This window comes from Trachypithecus francoisi, unplaced genomic scaffold (assembly GCF_009764315.1).
Source record: "Trachypithecus francoisi isolate TF-2019V2 unplaced genomic scaffold, Tfra_2.0 Lachesis_group0, whole genome shotgun sequence".
NCBI lineage: Eukaryota > Metazoa > Chordata > Mammalia > Primates > Cercopithecidae > Trachypithecus > Trachypithecus francoisi.
In genome coordinates this window covers 57,004,972-57,027,584 of record NW_022681453.1, presented here as the reverse complement: position 1 = coordinate 57,027,584, position 22,613 = coordinate 57,004,972, and the positions used below count along the sequence as shown (strand labels likewise).

The 22,613-nt window shown below is 53.6% G+C and overlaps 1 protein-coding gene across 9 annotated transcripts in view; it reads left to right on the top strand.

Moving 5' to 3' along the window:
• Nucleotides 1-22,613, top strand: part of IQSEC1 (IQ motif and Sec7 domain ArfGEF 1) — a 396,118-nt gene that overhangs the window by 295,495 nt on the left and 78,010 nt on the right. The window contains exon 1 of one of the 9 annotated variants that reach the window (XM_033210763.1): nt 1,551-1,760. The exons of 7 other annotated variants lie outside the window; for them this stretch is intronic. The gene's annotated coding sequence lies outside the window, so the exon portion shown is untranslated. Of the gene's footprint in view, nt 1-1,550; nt 1,761-18,732; nt 18,844-22,613 lie in introns of those variants that run through there. One more of the 9 variants, XM_033210765.1, reaches the window with a different exon arrangement.

Below are 22,613 nucleotides of genomic sequence, written 5' to 3'. Positions count from 1 at the left end.
ATGCAGTGGGGATGGGACTCACATTTCAGCCCACAAGCCCATCCCTGGGGGGTCCACTGTCCAGTTGGCTGTGAGCACTGATAAGAAGCCATGGGCTCTTGCCACCAGGCAGGAAGACCCACCAGGAGCTGGGCCGTTCCTTATTCGTCTCTGTCACCAGTGCCTTGGGCATTCTAGGGACAACTTAGATGCTCAATAAATTCTTCAAGAGTGGCGAGTGGGGGAGTCAGGCACACTGCTTAGACTCTACAGCTTCGCAGGTGGGTGTTCAAATCCCAGCTCACCCCTTAGAAGCTGTGTGAATGTGGGCAGATGACTTTACCTCTCTGCCTCAGTGTCCTTGTCTGTAAAATTGAGATACTAGTTTCTGCCTCAAGTAAATGAATAATCCTCCTCCAGTGCTGAACAGTGCCTACATCTCACTTCTGATCCACCTGTGCCTTTCTGGATCCATTTGCCCACTCTCACCTGGCCCGGATGTCCAGGGTCATGAGATGTCAGAGGTGAAAACCAGGGTCCCTCCTTCTGTCCTTTCCTCCCAGAAGTTCAGAGGGGGAAACGACTTGCCCGAGGTCACACAGCCCCTGGTGGCAGGACCCACAGAGCTGGGTCTCCTGACTCATGACATCACTCGCTCGGCTTCTCTGGCTGGGCCCTGGCTGCCCCGTCCCTCCGGTCTCTGGTCTCGCCGCCTCCAGGCACCAGGGGGCGCCTCGTCCCAATCGCAGCCCGCAACCTGACGCCCGCGGTCCAGACCCGCGGGGTTCCGGCTGCTGGGGAGAGGCCGCCGCTCCCGGCCCGGCGTTCAGGGCTTCCGGAGCACCTCTGCCCCGCGACCCGCCCTTCAGGGCACTCGCGCGTCCTCGCTTTCTCCTTAGGTGCACCCCTGCGGGCGCGCTCCCTCCCCATCCCTTCCAGGCCCAGCCTCTGCTATCTGCGCCACTTCTTCCCCGTCTTTAGGTTCCCTTCCGATTGTGCGCACCCCATTCTCTGTAACAGTCGCCAGACCACCAGGGCCCGTCCCAGCATCCAAGGCGAGGTCGGCTGCGGGATGGGGGCAGCACCGGCAGGCCCAGGTCCCCACCCCGTCCCCAAACAGTCAGGAGCGCGTGTCTTGGAGGGGACGCAGAGGAGCATGGTGCAGCTGTGCGCCTCTGGGCCAGTGGCTTCCCTGCTCTGGGCCTCAGTGTTCCCATCTGCGAACTGGGGACGGCGGCGGGGGTGGGGCGTTGTCGGCCGGGGCTGCAGCTCTCCCTGGGAGGACCCGGGGGACTTGGCCTGAGGTGCGTTTGCTCGCTGTTTATTGGGGGTCTGGGGTAGTCTGAGGGAAATGCCGGGGGTCGCAGTGCCCCCTGCTCCGCGCCTGGACTCTGCGTATCCCGCTCTCCAGGTCCATCCGCAAAAGCGGCTGCACCGACCTGAGCGCCCTCCACTCGCCCAGGCTCGGGTGACGTCGGCGGCCGGGGCGGCACCGTCCTCCCCGCCCCCCAGCACGGCCGCGCACGCACACACACCTTCCGAGGGGGGAAACTGAGGCTAGGCGCGGCGAGGCCACCTGCCAAGGTCACGGCGCACGGGCGGTGGGGCGCGCAGGAGGGCGGCGCGCTGGGAGGCCGCCCCGCCGGCGGCGTTGGAATCGGGCTCCGGCTCTGGCTCCCTAGCGCCCGCCCCCGCCCCCCCGCGTCCGGCCACCCGACGCGCTGGGGCCGCGCCCGCCGCGGGGACGGCGCGTGCTCGGCGGCTGCGGGCGGACCCGCAAGGTAGGAGGCGGGCCGGCGGGGGACGCGCGCGGCGGCCGGTGCGATGCGGTGCGGGGCCCCGGGCGGGGGTCGCTGGGGCTGCAGCCGGGAATGCCCTCCGCGGGGAGGCCTGGGCGGCAGCTCCGCCCCCAAGGCCGCGGTTGCACCGACGCGCGGGTGGCTCTCGGGAACCTGGGGCGCGCGGGGATCGCTGCGAGCTTCGCGGAGCGGGGCTCAGGAGGGGGTTTCGAGGCCGCAGTTGCGAAGCCCGCACCAGGCTTCGCACCGGGTTGTGGGATGGGATCAGCGGCCGCCAAGCTCACGGGAATGGGGGCCGGGGCGAGCCAGTGCTTTCTGAGCTGGGCTCTGCGGTGTCGCTCTCTGGGACTGGAGCGGTGAGGACGCAGAAGCCCCAACCTCCGCGGCTATGCAGATGGCTTATCCCGAAACCTTGAGAACGCTAAAGGCTCGATCTTGGGGGTCGGGCGGGGGGCGGGGTGCTCCATCTCCGCATCAATGCAGTTGGTTGCCTCCCCGAAGCGAGGGTACGTGAATCCAGACCCCGAGGGTCGCCGGGCAAGCATTCTCCCAGACCCCGACTCCGCACTACCCTGCTTCTCTTCCCCACCCCCACCCCGCCCCCACCACCGCTGCTGCCTCCGGGCGGAGAAATCCCGCCACCGCGTCCAGGGTCCGGAGCCGCGGGCGGGAGGTTGAGGCATCTCAGGAATTCGCTGGGAGCCACAAGGACGCGCTTTGGGAGGGAGGGAGAAGCTTTGGCAGGGCTGGAGGGCTGGGTCCAACCTGGCCCTGTCCCTGTCTCCCAACCCCATGTGACCTTGGGCAGCCCCTCCTGCCATTACCACGTGGGGAAGAGACTGGTTCTCAGTCTTGGGGTGGAGGGAGCTCTCCTGGTCAGACTCCCAGGAGAGTTGGCTTAGGGAGCAGTCTTGGGGACCAGAACAGCCTTGGCGACCTCTGGACCCTGACTTATAGAGGGCAGGAGGCAGCAGGGGGATGAGGTGTAATGGGGGTTGTTGTTGGAAACCTGTTCCACCTGCCAGCTGAGGATGGGACACTCCTGGGCCAGGGTCTTAGAGTGTGGGACACCCCCCCTTACCTGCCGCTACAAAACCACCTGCCCTTGGGCTCTAAGCGGGCAGGATGGGTTGGCAGAGGTGAGTCAAGTTTCTCCCCACTTCTAAGAGTCCTGGGGAACTTCCCCTCCCATGTTTCTGTCAGGCAGTTGTCACTTTAAATTGCCAAGCTCTCAACTGTCACAGCTGATCTGTTCCTGGAGTAAAGGGAGCAGAAAGGTGACAATGGGTGTCCCCTCCCCCTGGCCCTGTCCAGGAGATGAGGCTCACAAGGACAGCAGTCGGCTCTGCCTGGTCAGCTTTGTGAGTGTTGCTCTGAGCATGCCCAGTGATCTGTGGTGGGAGGGACCTGTCCTGGACTGGGAACAGGGGTCTGGTTGTGCACTTTGATGAGCCACTGTTCCATTTTGTGGTCAGGCTCCACTAGACACACTGGCCTGTGCAGCCCCCTCTGAACAACTCTGAATTAAGGTGACATGGGAATTGGCTTTCTGGTCACCCTCCCCTATTCCCAGTATGGTGCCGAGCTCCTCATTACAGTTGGCAAGATGGCCAGGCTGCTGAAGCCATGTGCGATTAGAGCTCAGAAGCCAGGTTTAAGGGTAAAGAAGAGAAACTGCCTTAGCCGTGCCACCTCCTCCCACCCCCACCCCCCACAGGAAAAGATAAACTAAGAGGTGACTTGGGGTGGCCACAATGCCCACAGCCCAGCCATTAAGCATCAGTGCTGGAGGGAGCATCCCGGAGCCACCCCACTGTGTTAGAGGTAGAGAACTGAGGCCAGAGAGAGGCAGGGACATGTCCAAGGTCACACAGCATATTCAGAGCTGAGGGGCTCTGTCCCCAGCTCTCCAGCAACCCAGTTATCCTGAGAGAGCTGCTTCCTGGGGAATGCTCGGAGGACTCGGTGTCCCCTCAGAGGTCTCTGCAGTGAAGGGACAAGGGAGGGGGCCTGTGCTCACCTCTGCAGGGGACTGTCTCCTGCATGGTTTGCAAACATTAGGTAATCTTGGGTCTTGTGACTGGAGTTGCCACTCTTTCAAGGCTGCTTAAAGGGCCATGGCAGCTCGCCCTTCCAGCCACTGCGCTGACCAACCTGCCCTGCCCTGCCTGTCCCATGCCTGCTGTCCCCACACCACCACCCTTGGTTTTAGTCATGCTCCCTTCCCCATCGTCCAGAGGGGAGTGCCGAGACCACGCCAGAAGAACTGGGACCATTTGTGTCCCCAGCTTTCCTGCACACAGTTTCAGCCATTGGTATAGGGGGTGGACCTAAGCACCTAAGTGTCCCCAGTCAAGAACACAGCCATCCTTTGTTCTTGTAGGAAACTGCCCACCTCTGGGCTGTGCAAGCTGGAGCTGCCTTTGTGCTGGTCAGGGAGTCTGAATCTGGCCTCTGGTGGGAGAGTTGGCCAGAGCCCTCATCACTCCCCCTGCCCCTCATAATAAGGTGGGTGGGGAGTGGGGGGCTGCTCATTCCTATTAGGAAGTGTTTCTCAAGTGCAAGAGGCTGGCAAAAGCCCATTCTGTTGATGAGGTCCTTGTGGACTGGGGTCCCACGCACCGCTGTAGCTCAGACCAGCATTCATTACCACCATGCAGTGAGATGCAAACCTGCTTTTGGGAGCAGCATTTTCTGGAGCCCCCTACCTTTCCACTGGGCCCCGCCTTGCCCTGCCTTGGCTCCTGCGGGAATGAACACTCCACCCCTGCCACCTGGCAAACTCCATTCATCCTCCATCATCCTTATCCATGATACCTCTTTGGCAAAGCCTGCCCTGAGTCCCTGAATCTTCCCTGCGGGGATACCATTATCACTGAACAGAAGGGCGGTGTAAAGCGGGGTGCAGGTAGGGACTGAATTTAGACCCCTGGTCATACACCAGTCTTCCAGACTCCCTCTCATCGCCTGCCTTGGGGCTATTCAGTGGGGCCATCATAGCAAGCGTCAGCTTGGAAAAGCAGGAAGCAGGCTGCTAAATTCTCAGTGACTTAGAGAACTGTGACTCAGAACTGTGTATATGGCTTTCTAATCCAGCAGGATTGCAGTGCAAACCCAGTGAGCGTTTTTTTTCTAAGCATCTACTCCATGCTGGACCCGATCACAGGGGCTTTCACATGTATTTCCCATTTCATCTGCAAAACCACAAACCCATCATTCCCTTGTATGATGGTTCTCAAAGCATAATATTAAAACAGTGTCAATCCCACAGGCCAGCTGGAATGATGTAGGATGCAGCACCCTGTCGATTGTCCTTTCAGCATTGCTCGGTTGCCCCAGAGCCCCAGCAGTTTACCAGTCTGTGTACCCAGACACCCTCAGGGTGGCATTCCTCTGGGAAGGGCTTCAGACTCAAGTGCACAGAGTCCAAGCTGACCCAAATAAATCTCTGCGTGCTGTGTGTGTCAGCACAGAAAGCTGGCTGTGGGGGCTAATGACCTCTGTACACACAGCTTAGGCCTTACCTGCTGTCTCTTTAGAAGGTAACCCTGGCCTGCGTCATGCCTTATCCGGTTGTGCTTACACAATTTCTTCTTCCAGACTGTGAACTCCCTGAGGGCAGAGTGGGGCCTGAGGCACTACTTCATCCCTAGTGCCAGGGGCTGATATAAGTTCTTGTTGTACCTGACTGAGACTGAGCTGAATCCAAACAAGGAACGGGCTGCCTTAAAAGGCAGTGAGTTCCCCTCACCGAAGGTGTGCAGAGTGAGGCCAGGTGGAGGATTCACAAATTTCGGTTAGCTGAGATACCCTGAAGGACCATTTTAGCTCCGAGACTCCCAGAGCCAACGATTTATTTTTTGTTTTTTCAATGATCCGAGGACTTGGTGGAAAGCTATCAGGATAGTAATACAGGTTTGTAACAATGCTAAAAGTGCCAATGTGTTTTAATAAAGCCAAGTGCCGAGGAGTATTATGGGAACATTTCATTATTCAGCTCAGCCAGATGCTGAACTAGGACCAGGTTTGGGGCTCATCCAAGTGGCCTGAGGGTTTGGTATAAAAGGAACCAGGAAGAAAATTGAGCGTCTTATGGCTAATCCTTGAACAGCAGCTGGGGTCTCTGTCCGTCATTCCAACTTAGGAGGCCTTTAGGTCAGAGAGCCAGACTCTTTATTACTCTGGACAAGTCCCTTCCCCTCCCTGAGCCATAGCTTCCCCATCTTTATCATGGGGGACCTAATCCCTACCCACTTCCTTACTGGGGACTGAGAGTTTGGAAGAGACTGGAAAACACTTTAGAAGTCAGAACCAGCACTCAGGAGGGTTGAGGGCGGGTGAGGACAAGAGGGCCTAAATTCCACAGTTCCTGGTAAGCTTAGGTGTATGGAGTGGTCCAGGGCCAGCCAGCCTTTTGGGGGCTTCAGAGTCATGAATGGGGTTCAGCCTTTCTGTGCTTCCAGTTCAGTGATCCTAGGGGTGCTTGAAGACAGCTGGGCTGGGTTCGAATCCCAGCTGTCAACTTCCTAGCTTTGTGCATGACCTTGGACAAGTCACTAGGCCTCCCTGTTTTCTCCTTGTTCAAATGGGGTGATGATGGTACCCACCTCTTAAGGCAGTTATGAAGATAATTCTGTGAAAGTGTATCAGTATCATACAGTTGTTTTTTGTTTTCTCTTTTGGGATATCACAGAAGCCACCAGGGATTTCTGGGATCTCAAAGTGCAAATAGAAGCATCAGCTCCATTCATTTACTCATTCAGCAAATATTTATGGAGCACCTACTGTGTGCCAGATTTTGCTTTTGGTGCTGGGATTACCACTGGAGCAAAAGAGACCAAAAACCATGCCCTCTGGGAGCTTTTATTCTAGTGGCAAGAGACCCACAATACGTAAGCCAACAGAATAATTTTGCAGTGCTAAATGCTAAAATCAACCCATCTGCTCCAGTTGGTGTTAAATGTGATTTGCAATGGAAGAACTCTTCCAAAGAGACCAGAGAGGAGAGCCTTGGTTTGGGCTTTGCCAAACCTAGATTCTAGTCTTGGCCCTGCTGGCTTCTAACTTGCTTTGCAACATTGGGCAAGTTCCTTCCTGTCTCTGATCGTCAGTTCTTGTCTGTGAAGTAAGAGAGCAAGATGAGCCCTTCCAGCTCAGATGCCGCTGCCTGGTGGCTCTGCAGTCACAGCTTGGGGTCTGTGCCTTTCCCCACCCTTATCACATGTACCTTTCTATTTTAAATGTGGTCACCTGTCACAGAGAAAGGTGCAAGGACAAACATGCAGAGCTTAAAGAAAAATAAGGAAGAATATGAGTGACCACTGCTTGGGTCAAGAGACTGAGCATTGCCCAAAGCCGCCACGTGCCCCTCCCCAGTCTACTCCTCAGAGATTGTCGTCATCCTGACTTTGTGCTAATAACATCCCTCTTGCCCTTCCTGTTGTACCACCTATAGAACAGCTTTTTACAATATAATTTTGTTTTTATTATTTTTTGGCTGAATATGAATAGGCTGTGGATGTTTGTTCAGGTCTGGCTCCTTTTGCTCAAAGTTGCATCCACGAGATTCACCTATGCTATGAGTTGTTCTTCATTCTTTTCTTTTTCTTTTATTTTTATTTTTTTGAGATAGAGTCTTGCTCTGTCGCCAGGCTGGAGTTCAGAGGCACAATCTCAGCTCACAGCAACCTCCGCTTCCCAGGTTCAAGTAATTATCCTGCCTCAGCCTCCCCAGTAGCTGGCATTACAGGTGCCCACCACCACACCCAGCTAATTTTTTGTATTTTTAGTAGAGATGGGGTTTTGCCATGTTGACCAAGCTAGTCTCAAACTCCTGACCTCAAGTGATCCGCCTGCCTCGGCCTCCCAAAGCACTGGGATTACAGGTGTGAGCCACTGTACCCGACTGTCCTTTTAAATAGTATTTCATTGTATCGACAGGCCACAGCTTATTTATGCAGTCTACTGTGATGGACCACATGGGTTGTTTTCAGTTTGGGGCTGTTGCTCTTGAACCTGTGTCCCGGCACACATGGCATGAGCTATCTCTGGGGCACATACTGGCTGTAAAGCAAGCACACAGCCTTGCCCCAACCCCGCCCTGGGCATTGTCAGTATTTGTCGTTTTCGCTCACCTGGTGGGTGGGTAATGGTTTCTTGCTGTGGTTTGAATTTGTATCTCCCTGATGAGGTTGGGGGTCTTTTGTTTGTCCTTTGGCTGTTTGGATTTCATCATTGGTGGAGTGCCTGTTCATGCCTTTCACCCATCTTGGGATGTCTTTTTATTTCTTTATGATTTGGAGAGTTCTTTGGGTGCTCCAGATTCTAATCCTTTGTCAGTTAATCCACATTGTAGATATCTTCTCCCTCCCTCCAGCCTGCCTTTTTCACTCTTTACGGGGTCTTGGGATAAACTTCTCAATTTCAGAGTTCTTAATTCAAGTTGTCAACTTTCTCACTTTATTAACATTTTTCGTGTTTTGAGAAACTCATTCCTACCCTGTAGTCATGAAGATTCTCCTTATTCACCTTTCACATTAGGTCTTTAATCCTCCTGGAATAGATTTTCATCTATGGTCTCTCTTTCTCTGACACACATACATGTGTGCATATGCATGGCCCCATGTGCACACATATACCCATTCCCAGGTGGCCCGGCACCATTTGGTGAGAACTGTGTTCTTTTCCCTACCTGCACTGCCCCCAGCACGTACCATACCTCTCGCTACAAGGCTGGCAGGGGCCCAACTGCAGGCTGTGGGCTGGGAGGTGGTAGGGACGGCCGGAGGGCGAGGCAGACAGCCCTCCCCACCCCCATCGGGACCAGCTGCTGCTCCTGCCAAACAGGTCCGTGAGGCTGCAGTGTCACGTGTCTGGCTGGCGCTGACTCGGGAGCTGGCGGATTAAGCAGGGGCTCAGGGTTTATGACCCGCACTGGCCGCAGCACCAGCTGGGGGAGGGCTGAGGGAGCTCATCTGTGTGGGCAGCAGAAGAGGCCTGAGAAGCCGGCCAGGCTGCGGCTGTTTGTCCACCCACAGCACTGGACCAAGGTAAGGGAAGGGTGGGATGGACCAGCCCCACTATTAGTGTCTATAGCTGGAAAGTAAAATGTCCCCTCCCAAGCTCCTTCTATCTTGGTCTGTTGGGGCAGCTGAGATCTGGGAGATGCCACAGCCCACAGCAAGCCCCTACCGGGTCTCGGTCTCCTGTGGGGAGCACACATGAGCTCACATATGTGCACTGGCACCCTGCCCGCCCGGTTCCCGTCCCAGCTCCTCGTCCTCTTCAGTGCCTAGTATGTGCCCCTGGGTGGGAGGGTCACTGCCAGCCGTTAGCGTGCCCCCTAGACCCTGGTGCCTTTCCCCAGGCAGTGCCCCATGCCTGGCCTGGCAGGACGTAGCCAGGAGAGGACGGACCTCCCACTCTCAGGTTCACCAGGCAGGGGAGAAGGGAAGGGAATGAGTGCGTGCTGAGCACCTCTGTGTGTCAGATGCCTCATCCAGGGCCATCATTACTCCTGCCTTCCAAGGTAGGAAAGATTCACCTGTTTCATAGATAAGGAAACTGAGGCTCACAGAGGGGCTGAGGATGGCCACCTGCATCTCAGTAGTGTGCCTGTGTGACCCTGAGGAAGCTGCAGGCTCTGCTCCTGGCCCCCGGGGAACTCTCAGTTGTCTGGGAGCTCTCAGTTGTCTGACGAGGCACATTCCCTCTGGCACAGGGCTGCCGCTACCTGGGGCTCCAGGGAACTCTAGGCCTCTGGGGGAAAAGTGAGGACAAAGAGCAGGATCCAGAGCCTCAGGTCCCAGCCCAGCCTGTGACGTAGCCCTCCCTGTAGCATGCCGTCAGCCTTGGCCGGTGGGTATGACTTGGACTCGGTGGTCCAGTCTATGGCGACCTTGCTTCATTTCCTTGTTTGTAGCATGGAAGATGTCAGTAATAGCATTTCCCTCCTCAGGTCACTCAGGCTGAAATGAGATGGTAAAGAAGGGCTTTAAAAACATGGCCCAACAATGGCCAGGCACGGTGGCTCACACCTGCAATCGCAGCACTTTGGGAGGCAAGGCGGGTGGATCATGAGGTCAGGAGATCGAGACCATCCTGTGAATGGTGAAACCCCACCTCTACTAAAAATTAAAAAAATTAGCCGGGCGTGGTGGTGGGTACCTGTAGTCCCAGCTACTCGGGAGGCTGAGGTGGGAGAATGGCGTGAACCCGGGAGGCAGAGCTTGCAGTGAGCCGAGATCATGCCAACTCACTCCAGCCTGGGCGACAGAGTAAGACTCCGTCTCAAAAGAAAAAAAACAAAACAAAACAAAACAAAAACATGGGCCAACAGGCAAAGCCCATGGGCACTCAGTCAACCCTAGCTTTCATGTTTGCAGAGAAGGTCAATGTCTGGGGTCCCTTCATCTTCTGAAATTCTGAGCTCCTGTCTCTTGCTTTTCTGCCTGGGCCATTTATGTATGGGTTTAAATCTATGAATTTAATATTTGCTTAGGAAATACAGGCCCATGATGAAAATGTTAAACATTATAAAAGAATATGCAGTGGAGACTACGTATGTGCCCCACCCCCTCCCAGAACAAACATGGAAAGCATTTTTCGGGTATCTGGTCAGAAACATATAAACGTTTATCACCCTCCACCCCAGACATATTTGGGCAGTTTGGTGACCCCCTATCTAGAGACCCCCCCTGCCACCCGTCCTTTAAATCCACCCACTCTGGGCTGGGGAACCCAGGCTGCTGCCTCCCTCCAGAAGTCACACATATTTGTGGGTGCTGGCACCAGATTTTCCTTGTCAGCAGGACTTAAGGAAGGCTGCAGCCTGGCACAGAGCAAACGGTGGTGGGGGGGGGTTGTTGAGCAGTAAAGAACGGTGTCTCTGTGCCCAGTGAAGGCCCAAGTTGGAGACCAGCTCCCCCACCCCCAGGCTCCAGCAGATCTGGGTCTAGAGCAAGGGTGGGTCCTGGGGACCTGACTCAGGCCCAGCCTGGCTGCCAGCTGGCCATTGGGTGACCTTGAGCCAGCCCTGGCCTTCTCTGGGCTCCTGACTCAGTGTGGGAGCCCAGCGTGTGTGGCAGCCTCAGTGAGAAGGCGGAGGGAAGACCGAAGCAAGCCATACCTCACTTAGTCCACTTGGGCTAAGGCCTGTGATGTGGGGATGGGGTCTTGATTTCCTGAAAAATTTAACTACTTAAAAATGTAATTGCAGGCAGGCCGGGCGCGGTGGCTCAAGCCTGTAATCCCAGCACTTTGGGAGGCCGAGACGGGCGGATCACGAGGTCAGGAGATCGAGACCATCCTGGCTAACATGGTGAAACCCCGTCTCTACTAAAAAATACAAAAAACTAGCCGGGCGAGGTGGCAGGCGCCTGTAGTCCCAGCTACTCAGGAGGCTGAGGCAGGAGAATGGCGTGAACCCGGGAGGCAGGGCTTGCAGTGAGCTGAGATCCGGCCACTGCACTCCAGCCTGGGCAACAGAGCGAGACTCCGTCTCAAAAAAAAAAAAAAATGTAATTGCTTTAAAAGTTTTAATAGTGCACTGGGAGGCAGCTGAAGGCAGTGCTAAGTCTGGCTAACATGTTCTCTCTTGATCTTGTGACTTCTGGACCTGTAAGTGACTTATCTTTGTTCAAGTAAATCTCGTAGGGGGCTGAGGGGTGGGGCTTTATCTTTCCCCAGGAAGGCAGCAGATGGTTCCATGTGGCTACAGGTTGTGCATGCATGGCCCTTAGGCCTCCCAGCCCCCTGAAAGGAGGAGCAGCATTTACTGTTGGCCTTGGGAGGCTGGCATTGGTTGTGGCTAAGAACAGAGTCACTGTCACCCTGTGTGGTAGAACTCCAGGCACTCTCAAATGTACAGATGTTCAGATTGTGCTCTGCACGAGGGCAGTTAGCAGGGGAACAGCGGCAGTCTTGCTAGCTAAGCCATGGTCCTTTGGGGCTGTATCCACCAGAAGAGGGCGCCTTTTACAAATTTACACAGTGGCCCTACATGTGGGTGGTGAAACTAGACTTGAGGATGCTCACTAGCAAAGGCATGGGGTCTCCTCCCTATCTCCCTGTGGTCCTCCTATGCTCAGTTGTCTAGAATCTCCCTCCAGGGACTCTCCTGGTAACCCTAGGGGAAAGGAAACTCCAAACACCTTTCCCGATCCATGTGAGTGGCTTGAGTGAGACTCAGCCTGGTGAATTTCAGAGAAAACTGGACCATGGGCCTGACCTTGGGGGCTGCAGGATGGCCTGACTTAGAGAAGGCCTGGCTCCCCATCTCAGTTCCAGTTTTTTCTGGCTCTCTATACCTTGGGTCAGGACAGCTCTGTGCAGACCATCTGTTGACCATGTTACTATCCCTCAGAATGAAGTATGAAAGGCCCTTATCTTTGTGCCTGCCCCCTTGAAGGTGGGTGCTTTATTTTTAAAGATATGTGAATTTGGGGACAGGGACACACATGAGCTGGGCATATTCATTTCATCCACAAATATTTCTCCAGCAGGTAGTTGTGCCAGGCGCCATGCTGGAGCTGGGCATAAGTGGGGTATGTCAGACAATCTTATTCTTATCCTCATGGAGCTGTCCAGAGAGGAGAGGGAAAGGGAAATTGTCCCCTGAACAGCATCACCCAGGTGCTGGGAGGAATTGCCCAGCCGGGCCTGTGAGGTCAGCCCAGGGGTCCCTGAAGGAGCTGAGCCAAGAAGGTGGAATGGGGACTGAGTGGGCTCCAGGGGCTGGCTCATCACCCTTCTGGGCACCCTGCTCAAAGCTGGGACATCACTTCATCCTGGCCACTCTGTCTCGGGGCTGGGAAGGCCAGGCTGCAGTTCTCCAGCAGGGTGACAGGTGGTGGGTGGGCTGGACCTGCCAGGACCAACCCAGTGAGAGGTGGGGCTGAGGATCGTTTTGGTCAGGCCAGGAGTGAGCCATGCTTCCCCCTGCTCCTCACCCAATCCCAAACTGGCACTCAGACTGCAGTTGTCACCATGCCACCTTTCATCCCCTCCGAGGACTGCTCTACCAGCTGTGCCCTGAACTGTCTTTTTAATCTGATCTAAATTTGCCACCGTGCCCAAACTGGGGAAGGTTGGGTGAAACCCTCCTTTGCCGAGGATAGGCCTTAGATGCTGGAGCTGGAGCACCCGAGTTCAGGTCTGGTTTATGCAGCTGCGGCCAGTGGAATGCTGGCCATAAAGTCCCTGTCTCATAGGAGAGGCGGGTGCAAGTGAGTTACAGTGGGGAAGGCCTGCAGGAGCCCCCAGTGAGCCTTAGCACTCCTCACCCTCTATCCGACACACAAGCACCCAGAGAGGGCAGACAACTGCACCTTGCTGAAGATTGGTTAGAATGGCCAGGGCCTCCCTCTGCAGCCTCAGAACAGGGGTACCTGGGCCAGTACCTTGCCACTGTCTCTTGCAAGCTGGGAACGTTTGGACTAGTGATTTCTCAAACAGCCTCAGTTTCCTCCAGTGTCTGGCACATGGCAGGCACACAGCACGTGGGTGCTGATGCTGTTTTGTTTAGGTCCCCTGAAGTGACCAACAACAGCCCCACCACAGGCAGACAGCTCTTTCCTGTCAGTACTAGGGGCTGCAAGCTGTGGTGCTGAGCCGGGTCATGCAGCCTCAGCCACCAGGACTAGAAAGGGGACCCCCCAATCAGTTCTGCCTATAGGACCCAGAGCGTGTTCCTCTCTCTTTCTTTCTAGAAGAGGGCTTAGACCCACAGGGGCCAGGCAAATGGCATGGGTGCTGGCATTGGTTGTGGCTAAGAACATTTTTTTCTTTAATGGCAATGTTTCTCAAACTGTGGTCCAGGGAGTTCAAACCATTTAAATAACAACTACAACAAGCTGTTGTTTGCCTTATCACCATCATTCTTGCACAAGTGTGCTGTAGAATATTCTAGAGGCTACCTGACATATTGGCAGATAGACTGAGGCTTTTGCTATAAAGATGTCTCAAGGTTGGTGATGTCTTAATTTTAATTTTTTAATATGGTAAATGGCAATAGATATCACACCCATGAACAATTTTGGGATCCTCAGTCGAGAGTGTACAGGGAGCCTGACACCAAAAAGCTGGAGAACCACCGGCCTGTGTTGTTTTAAAGTGTGTTTGATAAAATGCTAAAGAACAACTGATGGTGGGTTCCAATATGGGGGGCAAAAGAGAATGGGGGGGATTTTGGCAGAACAGTGCTTAACCTGCTAACAGGGCACCACGGTGACTCAGCACCAGTCCCAGGTGAACAGGGAGGAACTCATGTGGGCCCCATGCAGCAGTGCATCCAGCTTTCACAAGAAGCCCCAAATGCAGCTCAGGTCACACATAACCCATCTGGGGCCAGAGCTGTCTAGGGACCTCCAGTTGCAGCCTGTGACCTGGGGTCTCAGTGTCCCCATCTATGGAACAGGCAGCAGTGGCCCCTTGTGGGATGCCAGGAGGCAAGTGCTCAGGGTGCAGATGGGGAAGAGGATGCAGGCTGGTTTCACCCGGCTCCCACCCCCATGGTGGGCTTGAGGCTCACCAAGCTGCTGCAGAGGGGACAGGCAATGGGGAGGCAGGTCCTCCACAGCTGGCTCTTCCGGGTGTCCTTTGTCAGCCTGGCATTAGCATGTATGTATGAGAGAGAGATTTCACAGCTAATTCTACAATCATACTTCACAATTCTCTATGATAAAGAATAATTTTAATGGTAATTTTTCATTCTAGCTTTGTGTATATTTCTAACATGTTTATTTACATTTCAAAAGATACAAAAGGGTATATGGTGAAAAGATCCCCCTGTTGGCCAGGCGCGGTGGCTCAAGCCTGTAATCCCAGCACTTTGGGAGGCCGAGGCGGGCGGATCACGAGGTCAGGAGATCGAGACCATCCTGGCTAACACGGTGAAACCCCGTCTCTACTAAAAAATACAAAAAACTAGCCGGGCGAGGTGACGGGCGCCTGTAGTCCCAGCTACTCGGGAGGCTGAGGCAGGAGAATGGCGTGAACCTGGGAGGCAGAGCTTGCAGTGAGCTGAGATCTGGCCAGTGCACTCCAGCTTGGGTGACAGAGCAAGACTCCGTCTCAAAAAAAAAAAAAAAAGATCCCCCTGTTGTTTCTACTTGGGGAGTGGAAGGGAATGGGGGAATTGTGACGAAACCACTAGTCTCCCAGCAGCCGGTTCTCCTCCCCAGAGATGTCTCGTGGTTATTAGTTTCTTATGTCCAATTCCAGACAGTTTCACGTATACATAAGCAAATGCCTAGAAACATACGTTATGCCCCCATTTTTAAACACAAATGTGGCAATACCATACACACAGTCTGACACCTCATATAGCTAACTTTATCAGTGACTCAACCCTATGCGGTAGATATTATTATCCTCTTCTATAGGGAAGGAATTTGAAGTTCAGAGTTTCTGTGATTTGCCCAAAGCAACACAGCTAGGAAGTGGCAGAGCCTGGAATCAAACCCTGGCTCCTACTCCCCCTAAGCAGGACCCCACCAAGCCTCACCCCTCTGCTGCCCTTAGAGTGGGTACTGTGGGGCCTTGTTCATCCATCAGATGAGGCAAGCCTCCATCCTGCATCGATCTCTCAGGACACTTGGGTTGCAGTTGACAGAAACTCACCTGAACACTGCTTAGCGGAAGGGGGAATTGATTGGCTCCTCTCACTGAAGTGCAGAGGGAAGGAGTGTAATGGAGCAGGGTGCCTCCTGAGGGAGAGAGGCAGGATCGGCTAAGACAGCCATGGTTGTCAAGGTGCTCCCAGTGCCCCTCCCAGGAAGGAGCATCCACGCAGCCCTACTTGGGTCCCTGCAGGCAGGGCTGGACAGTGAGAGGCTCACCAGGTCCAAATGCCTGGAGGACCAGGCGAGGCCCAAAACAGGAGAGAACAGGAGGGCTCTTAGGAAGAGGAAAGGACCTCGAGGAAGTGAGGAACACAGCAGAACACAGCCAAGGTCCCATCCCAGCCCCTCCTTCCTGACCTCCCCTCCCCGTGCATGGCAGGGCATTGAATGTGGAATTATCCTTAACCAGAGTAGTAATTACTGAAGATGTAGCTGGCATGTTGAACAAATTGTTGTGTGTTTGTAGTTACAAATCATGTTCCTAACACTCCAGGAGGTTCCAAACCTTGATATCTTTGCTATTAACCCATAAATTACAGTTATTTATGGAAATTGCTAGAGAAACAATTGTCTGTGGATTGTGTTGCATGAGGGATGCTCATCGTGGATCAACTCCAGGAACCTGGAGTGGTCTGTCTGGGTCTCAAGGCTGAACACTTTTAGTTCGTGGGGTCGGGTTCTCACACCAGCCAAAGGCTGACTTGGCTCAGGGGCTCCTAGACTTTGTCCAGTGCATGGCACACAGGTTGGATTCCCAGCTCTGTCACCACCAGCTGAGTGGCCTGGAGGTGAGTTGTGTAACCCTTCTGTGCCTCTGTTTCCTGTGGACTAAGAGGGCCCACTTGAAGGGGTGGTGGGAGTATTACAGAAAATAACATGGGTACAGCCCCTTACACCTGCCCTGTGCAGAAGGTGCTCCTGGGCCCAAGTGCTTCTCCTTCTCTCTGCACAGCTCAGGAGGCACACAGTGGGGCAGCAGCCAAGTCTTGTTCCCAGGAAGAGTGGAACAGGACGTGGCGGCCCACGCTGCATGCCCCTGGCTCCAGGCTGACTTCCCACACCTCAGGTAGCTGGGAAATCATTTTTCGCTTGACTGTGCTGTTTCTTGTTGTGCAAAATGGATTCTTAGATCCTTGTTACCCACCAAGCAGGGTTTCAGGAAGTATGAGATCCAGACCCCGAAACAATTTCGGGTGAGGCACAGGCTCAGCTCTCGGTGACACGGAGCATACCACCTGGAACACGGGAGGGAGTTCTCCTTCCAGTGCTCTTTCCGCCCTTCTGATGACATCAGACAGGAGGGTCAGCATGCTGACAGACCTTTAACGTCTCTTTATCATCCACAAAGGCTTAATACGATGTATTGATTATATAGGGAGTAATACAGTCACATGGTTCAACAGTTAAACATACAGAAGGGTACATAGTGAGCCGTGCGTCACGCCCTTCCACATCCCATTCCCCTCCCCAGAGACAACCGCTGTCCAGGGACACCTTGGAGTGTGTGTGCGTACGTGCATGCGTGCGCATGTCCACCTTTTCTGTAACCCAAGTCCAGCATTCTTCAGCTTACCTTTTTCATGCAGCGCTATGTCTGTATCTCAGTCCCTATCAGGATGTAAAAAAGCATGCTTCTGTTTTATTGGCGGCCTCCTGGCATGTGGATTCTCTGTGCTTGCTAATCTCTGTTCTAAACAAGACACAGCAAGCCTCAGGGATGGGGCTGATAACAGGATCAAAGCAGGAGTTTATAACAGCATTTTGTTTTTGTTGATTTATTTTCATGGGAGAATTCAATTTACGCTTAGTGAGGCTGGCTTTGCACTTATGGACCAGATATCGTTTCCTTGATAGAATGAAGAGTGTTAAGTAATTGGTATGTATACAGGTGCCATGTGGTTGTTGGGAAACTAAACCCAGGTCACTCCCACTCCTGCTTACACCCTCACAGGATGAAGCTTTTGCTCGGTCCACTGGCCTCATGCCTCACAGCGCACCCGTCCCCACACTTCATGCCCCACGTAGATGCAGAACTACAGGAATATTTTCCCAAGTTCACCAAGCCTTTGCCCTTGCCACTTCATGTACCCGCAATGCCTTTCTCCTGCTGGGCCACCCAGTGAATTCCCATTCATGCCACAGATCCCAAGAGAGGCATCAACTCCTACAGGAAGCCTTCCCTGAATGACTACTCCACCAGGTAGCAGTCATTCCTGCCTCTCTACCAGGTTGCTCCTATTACTGCATTTAGTGGCTTCCTGTCATGCGAAAAACAAAATTTTTTTTTTTTGAGACCGAGTTTCACTCTATTGCCCAGGCTGGAGTGCAGTGGTGCAATCTCTGCTTACTGCAACCTCCACCTCCTGGGTTCAAGCAATTCTCCTGCCTCAGCCTCCCAAGTAGCTGGGATTACAGGCGCCACCCCACGCCTGGCTAATTTTTGTAGTTTTTTATTTTTTCAGTAGAGATGGAGTTTCACCATATTGGCCAGGCTTGTCTCGAACTCCTGACCATGTGATCCGTCCACCTCAGCCTCCCAAAGTGCTGGGATTACAGGCGTCAGCCACCACGCCTGGCCCCGTGCAAAGATTCTTAAACTGCAGCCGGTATTACAATCATCTGGAGGGTGAGAATTTGCATTTCAAATGATTCCTAGCTGAGGCTGCTGCTGCTGCTGTTTCTAGGACCCCACTTTGAGGACAACTGTTGGAGTGCAAGAAACACAGGCTAAGTGTTGGTCTACTGGGCTCTAATCCCAGCTTCATCACATATGGGCTGTGTGTCTTAGGGCAAATTACTTACCTTCTCTAGGCTTCAAGGCATCTGTGATAAATCAGAAAACAATCTGCACCTTGTAGAATTGCTGTCAGGATTACATGAACTCATGCAGGAATGTGGCTGACGCCAATTGTGAATTATTTTCACTCCCCATACCCAACTGAGTTTCCTGAGGGTAGGGTCCACATCTGCAGCCTCTGAGATGCCTAGTGCCTAACACATAGTAGGTGGGAAGGTATGCTGGGAAGTTGTTGAGCACATTCAGGAATGCACACATTCTCAGTGACAGATGTATTCAAACAGTGAATCACACGTCTCACATGTCCTGCCTCCATTAATTCTGAATCAGTGGAGTTGGGTCAGGTCTTCCTTCCACTGGGACAAAAGAAGGTGTTTAAATCAGTAACATAAAGAAGACTGCAAAGGGGAATGTTTAACTCACTTAGGAGACACTGTTGATTTAGGAGCAATTAATGGCATCCATTTACAAAACAGGTGACCCCAGCACTTATTATAAATCAACGTATCTATTCATTACATTGCACTCCCTTGGGAGCTGTTCTTTGGTGTGAACTCACTACGTAAAAGGCAGCAGACTGTCTCCCCAACAGCTACCAGGAATGCAGCCCCGGCCCTGCCACGGCGTCTAAGCTAGTGACATCCAGGTGAGATGTTCTGAAGGAGGGCAAGCCCGTGCAGCTTTCTGTTTATATTTTTTTCTAGATTCCCTCAGTTTCTCCACCCATTTTCATATGCAGATAAGCCCCAGTTTTGGTAAAGCTACCAGGAAAGAAACCCAAGTATATCAAGGATGGCCATTCATTTTGCCAAAGGGATGGTGCTTTTTTCCTTCCCCTTGAGACAGGATTTTACACTATTGCCCAGGCTGGAGTGCAGTGGTGCAATCATGGCTCACTGTAGCCTTAAACTCCTGGGCTCAGGTGATCCTCCCATGTCAACCTCCCTAGTAGATGGGACCACAGGCATGTGCCACCACACCCAGCTAATTTTTATATTTTTAGTAGAGATGAGGTTTCGCCATGTTGCCCAGGCTAGTCTCTAACTCCTGGGCTCAAGCAATCTGCCTGCCTCAGCCTCCCAAAGTGCCGGGATTACAGGCGTGAGCCGCCATGCCCAGCCTGACGCCTCCTTTTAAATAAAATCTTTAGCTGATGGGTTCCTTTAAATACTGGGCTCCCCTAGCACACTAGAGATGAGAATCAAGTGATTTTGAAAAACCATTTCCTGCCCTTCCCGAATCTCTGTATGGTATAAAGAGGGGTGGGGTTCAGGGCATTGCTGAGATTGAGACAAGGATGAGCATGGAGAGAGGGAAGGAGACCTGCCTTAGCCCTGTGGGTGGTCCCTGAACCAAAGTGAATCTGGATCAACATGATTTGCCTGTCCAGCAGACATTTATTGAGCACCTGCTATAGACCAGGCACCATCTAGAGGCAGGGGATACAATGGCAAATGAACAAAGTTGCAGAGCTACATTCTGGTGGAAGTGACAGTGGGTACACAAGTGATTAAGCCAGATAATGATGGACTGTGAGATGGGCTTTAAAGCAAATCGATGAGACAGAGAGAATGTGGATGCAGGTTCAGGAAGGTCCCAAGGAAGAAGTGACAGAGCATATGTATATTGTCTTAGAGTGCTTCACGTATGAGGTCTGTCTCTCTCCCAGACTCTAGACCTGAGGGCAGGGCTTAGAAGCTGCAGAACCCAATTCTGCCCTGGTCCCAGGTTCCCGGGGGATCTGCAAGGGGCCCTGTAAGTGTTGGCTCCACGGGTGGATGTGCTTTCTTGAGTGAGGAATGGTGAGGTGCAGGCAGCTGGGGAAAAGGTGGGGAAAAGGCAAGGACTGCTCACCCGCTGTGACCCCGCCTGGACTTGTGGGGTACGCTCAGCAGGGCACACTCAGCAGGGCTGGCAGAGTCCCTCCTGGGGCGGCCACTGCTGCCCCCCTCCTGCTTTTCCCCAGCGTCACTCCCTTCCAGAGGGCCAGGGCAGACCCCAGGAGGAGAGTGCAGCAAAGGGAGTGGGGAGTGGTATACAGTCTGGGAGTGGGGTTCAGGGAGCAGGCTGGGTGTAAGCAGAGCACCGCTGAGGCCCAGCACTAGATGGCTCACTAAATTCTTTTCGGCAACCTCAGAGACATGGATTATTATTCAGTTCCTTTTCACAGAGGAGGAAACTGAGGCTCAGAGAAGTGACGCCCAAGGCTATACAGCCAAGAAGGGAGCTGGTGCAGGAGTCTGCCTCTGCAGGCCCTTGGGGGGCAGATGCCAAGGTTGCTTTGGTTACTCACATATCAGCCAAGACGGAGACTTTCTCCCCACAGAGGTCTTCCTCCTGGGCCGTGAAGGTCAAATGGAATAGTGTTGTAAGAATGAACTTGGGACTCAGTCCTGGGTTCTTATCCCTCATTAGCTGTTTGCCCTTAAACAAATTCCTTAACCTTTCTGAGCCTTGGTTTCTTTTTCTGCATGGGCAGATAGAATAGTCCCTACCTTAGAGTTCCATTGTGAACCTTAAATGAGATGACCTGTCGTGCATTTAGCACAGAACCTGCATTCAATAAGAACCTTGGATATGGGGGAAGAGGGACTGTGGAGCTTCATGGTTAAGTTCATGGTTTGGAGACCAAATGGATCTGGGCTCAAATCCCTGATTCAGCCAGGCACTAGCTGTGTGGCCTTACGTAAGTTATTCAACCTCTCTGAGTCTCTGTATCTGTAAAATGGAAGGTTGTTGAGGATTAAGTGTGGGCGCTTCTGTAAAGTGCCTGACCCAGACTGTGTGCCCTGTGAGAGGAAGCTGCAGGAAGAGGCAAGAAGAGGCAGAGAGTTGGGAAAGGTGGCTTAGGAAGACCAAACCACTTGCCCAAGATTCAAGATCATGCTCCAGAACATGGAGCCTCCATAAGCCATGAGCATCCCTATTGTGGGACGCAGCCTATGGCTGGAAAGGGCGCTTATTCACTCAGCATACCTTGGCTTCTCTTGCACTTTAGCCCCTGTGCAAGGTGCCAGGGCCACAGTGAAGCAAGGGGAGGAACTTGCAGGCTCTGCAGGGCTGCTGTGTACCCAGCCCTGGCTAGGCAGTCATGGGTGTCATTGCCAAGCTTCACACTGAGCCTGCAAGGAAGGTGGCACCATCCCCACTTTGAGGCTGAAGATGCTGAGGCCCTGGGAAGCATAGTAACTGTGTGAGGTCACATGCGCGGCGGGGATATCTGCTGGGCCTGCTGCCCACAGGCCTGCCTCTTCCATCTGGGGTACAGAGAGCTCAGGGGCAACACCTGCAGGGACCTGGAGCCCTGTTCCAGGAGCTGTGCCCCAGGGGTCCAAGCCCACCTAGCATAAGTGTCATCACTCCCTGAGGGTGCTGCTGTGGCTCCCTGTGCCACCTACCAGGGAAGGAGGAATGAGTATGAAGGGCTGAAGTGGGGGTATTTTTGATTGTCGGCGGGGGCTGGCAGGCACCTGAATGAGAACGGTGATGGCAGTGTGATGGGGGGAGTTTAGGGAAGAGTCCTCTACCAATGGAGGCAGCAGCTCAGTGGAATTTCCTCCTGAAGTTGTCTTGCCCCTTGAATCCTGCAGGAAAGCTGGCAAATGGCCATTTCCCTTCCACTCGAATAGAGACCCATAACTCAAGTAGCTGCCCTTCGGATACCACAGGACTGTTCTCTGCAGGCCCTGCCCCTGGATTTGGGACAGGCAGTCCAGCTCACCTAGCTGGGCTCTGCAGGGGGACCAGGAGGGATGGGGTGTGCCCACAGGAGCAGCCAGACTGATGAGGGATGTGACAAGCATATTCTCACCACCTTCTTTCATGTTTACAACAGACCAGCATTCCCTGTGTGGCAGGGATTGCACTGGTCACCGAGAACCTAGAATCATGGAGTGCTCTGGGGATCCAGGCTTGGAGGGCTTCTTGGAGGAGGTGACCATTCCTGGCTGTTTTGTGTGCTAAAGAAAACCCTCACCAACCACCAAGCACCCATCATGTGCCAGGCTCCTCAGAGCCCTGGCAGAGCCACCTGTACCCATGCTGGGTTTCGTTTCTCCTTGCGTGGGACGCTGTGTCCTAGCCGTGTGGTTCTTTATTGCAGCCCCTCCCTCAGCATCTTTCCCATGCATCCTCAGCCTGTGTGAGTCCATTTGTCAACTAATGGCACCATAACAGCTGCGTCTAATTTTTATTCATCTAAAGACCACAAGAAAACAGAGCCTCCTGACACCTCAAACCACACGAGTCTTAGGTCTTAGCAGTGCAGAAGGAGCTGGGGAAAGGAAGCCAGATAACCAGTTCTTGGATGTGTCCCAGTGTGACTTGGGGAAGTGCTCCCTGCTTCTGTGAGCCTCAGCTGCCTCATCTGAACAATGGGTGGGCAGCACTGGGTCTTGGTGGCTCCTTCAGACTTTA